Source organism: Podarcis vaucheri (genome assembly GCF_965113315.1).
Source record: "Podarcis vaucheri genome assembly, chromosome: 1".
NCBI classification, from domain to species: domain Eukaryota; kingdom Metazoa; phylum Chordata; class Lepidosauria; order Squamata; family Lacertidae; genus Podarcis; species Podarcis vaucheri.
Window position 1 is genome coordinate 22,558,267 of NC_138759.1, and position 7,232 is coordinate 22,565,498.

Genomic DNA, 7,232 nt, shown 5'->3' on the forward strand with positions numbered 1-7,232 from the left:
CTTGTGTATTCCATTTCAGCAACAAGTTATACATTCTAGACAGATTCTTAACATTGGGTTCTAACAATTCTGTTTCTAATTTTGATTTCTCCACCTGGAAGCCAATTTTCCTGTCTTGTTTATACACCTCCATTATTTGATAATAATGGAGCCAATCTCGTACTTTGGTCTTCAATTTCTCGTGGCTCTGTAGTTTCAATTTATCACCCTCTTGTTCCAAAATTTCCCAATATTTTGGCCATTTAGCCTCCATATTGAGTTTTTTCACAGCTTTAGCCTCGATTGGTGATAGCCATCTTGGAGTTTTATTTTCCAACAAATCTTTATATCTGGTCCAGACCTTATATAATGCTTTCCTAACAATGTGATTTTTAAAGGCTTTATGCGCTTTAACCTTATCATACCATAAATATGCATGCCATCCGAATACATTATTAAAACCTTCCAAGTCCAAGATATCTGTATTCTCGAGGAGCATCCACTCTTTCAACCAGCAGAAAGCTGCTGATTCATAGTAAAGTTTTAGGTCCGGCAGGGCAAATCCCCCTCTTTCCTTTGCATCCGTTAAAATTTTAAATTTTATTCTGGGTTTTTTGCCCTGCCAGACAAATTTCGAAATGTCCTTCTGCCACCTCTTGAAACAGTCCATCTTGTCAAGGATTTGCAATGCTTGAAACAAAAATAACATTCTAGGCAATACATTCATCTTTATAACTGCAATTCGGCCTAACAAGGAAAGCTTCAGATTTGACCATATTTCTAGATCCTTTTTGACTTCTGTCCAACATTTCTCATAATTATCTTTAAATAGATTCACATTCTTAGATGTCATATTAACCCCTAAGTATTTCACCTTCTTAACCACTGTCAAGCCTGTTTCATTCTGGAACTTCTCCCTTTCCATGACTGTTAAGTTTTTCTCCAAAACTTTAGTTTTTTGTTTGTTCAGTTTAAATCCGGCAACTTGACCAAATTCTTGAATTAACTCTAAAACCCTTTTCGTACTAGTGTCTGGCTCTTGTAAAGTAAGTACTAAGTCATCTGCAAAAGCCCTTAACTTATACTGTTTAGCTCCGACCTGAACCCCTTTAACCAGCTGGTCACTTCTAATCATATTTAGCAAAACCTCCAGGACTGATATAAAAAGTAATGGGGAGATTGGGCACCCCTGTCGTGTCCCTTTTTCTATTTTAAATTCTTCAGTTATCACATTATTTACAATTAACTTAGCCTTTTGTTCAGAGTATATTGCACCCATACTATTCTCAAATCTTTGGCCTACCCCCATCCCATGTAGATTCTTCTTCATAAAACTCCAAGAAATATTGTCAAAGGCTTTCTCCGCATCCACAAATATCAAAACTGCTTTAGTGTTTATATTCACCTCTAATTCCAAAATGTCTATTATATTCCTCACATTATCTGACAAATGTCTTCTTGGGAGAAAGCCTGCTTGGTCCTTATGAATCTCTTCCGCCAATACTTTTTTCAATCTTTTTGCCAAAATGTCTGCAAAGATTTTGTAATCCACATTAAGTAGTGATATAGGGCGGTAGTTCTTAAGCTGAGTCTTTTCAGTCTCTGTTTTCGGTATGAGTGTGATATACGCTTCTTTCCACGATTCTGGTGCCTTCTTCCCCTCCAATATTTCATTACAGACTTCCTTCAAAGGTTGTAACAACCACTCCTTCAAAGCTTTATAATATCTGGAAGTCAACCCATCTGGTCCTGGAGATTTGCCCGATTGCATGTTTTGAATGGCACCTTCTATCTCTTGTTCAGTTATTTTCTGATTCAGGTCTATTTTACTTTGCTGAGAGATTTTTTGTAGTCCATGTTTCTTAAGAAACTCATCTATGTCCTCTTCCTTCTGCAGCCCTTGTGAGTATAGTTTTTTAAAATAACTCTGGAAGCAGTTTCTAATCTCATTTGGCTTATAAATATTCTTTCCTTCAACTTCTAGGCTTGTAACCGTATTCAATTTCTGTCTTTTCTTCAATTGCCAAGCCAGAAGTTTACCACATTTATCTGCAGATTCAAATGTCTTTTGCCTCATTTGTTTGATCTTCCATTCTATTTCTTGGTTCATCAATTCCATATATTGTGTCTGATATAACTTAATTTCTCTCAGGATCTCCTGGGACTTTGGTTTAGATCTCAATTTCTTCTCTCCTTCTTTTATCTTTTCCAAGATCTTATCCTTCTTTTCATTTTGGTCTCTCTTTTTTATTGAATTTTGTTGTATTAAAAATCCTCACATCACAGCTTTACTTGCGTCCCAGATTACTCTTTTTTCCACGTCTGTTTTTAAGTTTATTTCAAAATAGTCCTTCAATGTTTTTTGGGCCTTTTTATAGACCTCCTCATCTCTAAATAAGGTGTCATTCATCCTCCATCTGAAAGAGCCAACTGTTGTTAATTTCATCTCCATCTTTATGGCATTATGGTCGGAGCAAGTCTTTGGGCAGATTTCCACTTTCTTAATCTTTGGGGCCATCCCACTAGTAATCCATATTTGGTCAATTCTAGTCCAGGTCATCATAGCTTCAGAAAAGAAAGTTCCCTCTCTCTCGAGAGGGTTCTTTGTTCTCCAAATGTCAATCAGGTCCATGTTTTCAGTCATTTCAAAAAAAGTCTTTGGTAGTCTCCCATCTTTGGAGACTACCTGTCTTTGTGATTTGTCCATATTTGTAGATACTACTCCATTCATATCTCCCATCATGATTAAATTATAGTCCAAATAGTCCAGTAAGATCTCATGCAACTTCTTAAAAAATTCCGACTTCCCTTCATTAGGTGCATAAATCCCTAATATCAAAAATTTTTCACCTTGAACTTGAATTTCAATTGCCAAAAATCATTCCTAACTAGGGATGCTACTAGGAATTGACTCTGGGACCCTATATAAATAAGCCAAATGGTGTAAAGCTGTACTATGGGGTTACATACATATCTCTAAATTTAGTCCCATCTGCTCCTCCTGTTGAAACCAGGCTGTGTACAGCAAGGCAGCAAGGCAGAATAGATATGGATTGTGGCTAACGTCATGTATTCACACTTTCTTAAACCAGTAGTGGAAGCACACTGGATGCAGAGGCAATGGCAGTGTATATACATCCCAAGTGATTAGTTCCAGTTATAAACTTGAGCCTGTGGGTTTTACTGGTTAATCTTTACTTCCTGTTCCACTGGGCTGCTGTTAAGTCAAACCTTGGTTACTAGACCCAAGCATTGGCATTGTATGCACCGGCCTTGACTGGATCTCCAAATTAAAAACATAAGAACGTATTCAGAGACTATTGAATCAGGCCAATGGCCAATCCTGCTGTCACAGTGGCTAACCAGTTACCCATGGCAAGCCTGCAACTAGGACATTAACAGAAATATTAAGAGGCAGAGGCAGTATGGGCCATGAGAAGCCTGGAAGCAAGACATTTAAACAACAGGAAAATGGCCACATCCAGAGGCAGTATTTACATAAAATAAATATTCTACATGCTAGTAAACTTTAGAGTTTGTGGAAAAGAATGCATTTAACCAGATGGCACCTACCTGTCCCCAAGGTCCCTAGAGGTCAATGTCCCTAGAGGCTCCATGGCACCAGCTAACAGTGACTGAAATGACTCTAGATGAATTAATTTGCTTTCCAATTTTATATACTCTGAGGAGGTCACATATACATGAATTTTCACCAATAGAAATTCTAGGTTTCTCTGAGTAAATGAAATTAGCCATTAAGTAGATAAGATTGCAGAATCAAGAAATGATCTTCTCTGAACTTCTTTTTCTTCATTGATTATTAAGGCAATGATAACGGCATTACTGTACACAAGGTCTGTGATGTAAGACAACCAGGGGTTCAGTTTTTTCTGCCAAACATTGTAATGTGCCAAGAAAGAAGCAAACCAAGAATTCAGATCAATATAAGTTTTAATAGTGGGGGTGGTCCCTACTCACAATTCATTAGTCAATAGAAACAAAAACCAATCCATTCAAAAGTATGTATTCTAATAAAGATTACAAACTCAAATAGAGATTACAAACTCTAACAGAGATTACAAACTCAAACTCAAGGAGATATGTATAAAACAATAATTCGTTACAAAGAGTTTCTCCTTTTCACTCGACAATAATGTTGATCCTTATAATTTATCAGCTTGCAGATGGATACTCAGTTTCAACCGTTAAGCAGAAGTCAGTTATGGACTGGAGACCAGGACAGGGCCCTGTTTTGATGTATTCACCTTCATCAGCTGGAAGTATCAAATATTACATGAAAATACATTTAAATTCTTACAGGGCCCTGTTTCGATGTATTCACATTCATCAGCTAGTATATTTCATAACAAGAACTCCAACTCTCCAACTTATTAAACATTGTAATGTAGCCTTGTGGCAAATGGTTCTGCTTTTAAGGTTCCTGCAGGAGAGCTTCTTCTACACTCTGAGTGCTTGGTTGGACGTTTCTTGCACCTTAGATGCCCAGAAATGTGACAAATTGTGTCAGAAGTGTAGAGAAAACTTATGTTAATTTTTATTTTAAAAAATCAAAGGTATGTATGCCAGCTGCAGTGATCATGGAGCCCAAGAAAGTAAAATCTCTCACTGCCTGACAGCAGCCACGAAATTAAAAGACGCCTGCTTCTTGGGAGAAAAGAAATGACAAACCTAGACAGCATCTTAAAAAGCAGAGACGTCACCTTGCCAACAAAGGTCTATATAGTTAAAGCTATGGTTTTCCCAGTAGTGATGTATGGAAGTGAGAGCTGGACCATAAAGAAAGCTGATCGCCGAAGAATTGATGCTTTTGAATTATGGTGCTGGAGGAGACTCTTGAGAGTCCAGTGGACTGCAAGAAGATCAAACTGATCCATTCTTAAGGAAATCAGCCCTGAGTTCTCACTGGAAGGACAGATCGTGAAGCTGAGGCTCCAATACTTTGGCCACCTCATGAGAAGAGAAGACTCCCTAGAAAAGCCCCTGATGTTGGGAAAGATGGAGGGCACAAAGAGAAGGGGACGACAGAGGACGAGATGGTTGGATAGTGTTCTCGAAGCTACCAGCATGAGTTTGACTAAACTGCGGGAGGCAGTGGAAGACAGGGGTGCCTGGCGTGCTCTGGTCAATGGGGTCACGAAGAGTCGGACACGACTAAGTGACTAAACAACAACAACAACAAACAATGTATGCCAGACAGGTAAACAAACAAACAAAAAAAGACAACAGATTTCATGGCTTGGAGCAACACACATTTAAAATAAATTACTGCAATTTTGGACAAGTCTGGACTATTGGAACACACATATTTGAAATAAGCTTGAAGGCAGGTCCATAATGGAGCTCAGCCTCAGCAAAATACATCCCTGTTAGCAGACCTTGAAGCTTTGATGAAGTAAACTGAGAAGTGTATGTACAGTTTCTTTATTTCTACAGATTTATTCATGCAGGAACAGAATTATCTTGGCAAAAACGATTTACAGGATGAGTAGAGATAAAAAGAGAGAGAAATAGTGGGCATCTTTTCAGGAGAGAACAACAAAAGGTTCAGCTTTTACAGGTGGAGTTAACTTAGAAAAAGACTACGAGCAAATGCTGGCTTGCTTGCTACACAAACAGTGCTCTTGTGTGGTTTAAAGTAGTACGTGCATTACCTAGAGGTTCAGGAGAAGGAAGTTTATTTGCTTTCCCCAACAATCCCATCTAGCACTACCCACTAATGTGGACAGGACACACCAAGATAGATTTTGGAGACATAAACCTGGAAGTGCTTTTGTATTGATAAGACACACTAATGTGCTCATCAAAACTGTGACTCACATGTGCCCTAGTGGGGACAAAACCATGGTCACTAGTGTCCGTGGTGACACAGAACATTAACTTCTTGTTTTCATTTAGCCCAATTCTTCCATCCACATCTGGAAATCATATTTAGTACAAAAGGGGAGCATGCAGATGATGGAAGCCTGCCAAGTTATTTATTTAAAGTATTGAGCGGCCCCCTTTTAAGGGGTAGCTCCTAAAACAGGAGTGATCATACCCTCAATCATTTCAAAAAACGATGTCAAAAAGAAGAGAGTAAATATCCCGTTGTGTATATTAGCTGGCCTTTTTACACTGATTCACAGCTTAAACATACTCCTGGAACAGGTTATAGACATCCATAAAATTATTGTAATTAGCGGAGATAATATCTCCCTTATACCAGTGTTAAATTCTCTTTCAAACTGACTTGTCAGTTCAGTTTGCATAACCTTATTTGAACTCGTGGTTCAGTTCATAAACCAAAGTGCACCAGGTGTTTTTGCCAACATCTATTGCTGCTCTGTGTGTTTTGAGCGAAACAGATATAATCTTTGGTCTATCTTCTTAATACCTTCTCCAACCAAACCTAGCAAAAATTCTTCCGGCTTTTTGGGAAAACTATACTTAAACATATACCGTATTTTTCGCTCTATAACACGCACCTGGCCATAACACGCACGTAGTTTTTAGAGGAGGAAAGCAAGAAAAAAAGTATTCTAAACGAAATAGTGGATGTAAGATTTTTGTGGTTCATGCTGTGGCCACAAACGTGATCTGACGGTGAGTTTGGGGTAGCCCAATGCAAAAATCCTGAGGATCCATGTGGATCCATGCTTTGTAACCACGTTTTTGCGCCATTGCAGCCCCATGAAACAGTGGGTGCGTGATTTTTTTGGTGCAGGCTGTAGCCATGGACATGCTATGTGATCTGATGGTGAACTTGGGGTGACCCAGTGCAAAAATCCTGAGGATCCATGTGGATCCGTGCTTTGTAACCACGTTTTAAGTGGGGAGGGAAGGAAAAGCATTCAAGGGACAAGGAGCATGCGTGGGGAATGTGGAGAAGGATGTGGCTAATGATGCAGGCGAGCGGTTAAAGGGGTGAAGGAACACGCGTGGGGTGTGTAGAGAAGGATGTGGCTAATGATGCAGGAGAGGGATTTAAGGGGAGAAGGAACACGCGTGGGGTGTGTGGAGAAGGATGTGGCTAATGATGCAGGAGAGGGATTTAAGGGGAGAAGGAACACACGTGGGGTGTGTAGAGAAGGATGTGGCTAATGATGCAGGCGAGCTGTTAAAGGGGAGAAGGAACACGTGTGGGGTGTGTAGAGAAGGATGTGGCTAATGATGCAGGCGAGGGAATAAAGGGGAGAAGGAACACGCGTGGGGTGTGTAGAGAAGGATGTGGCTAATAATGCAGGAGAGGTGTT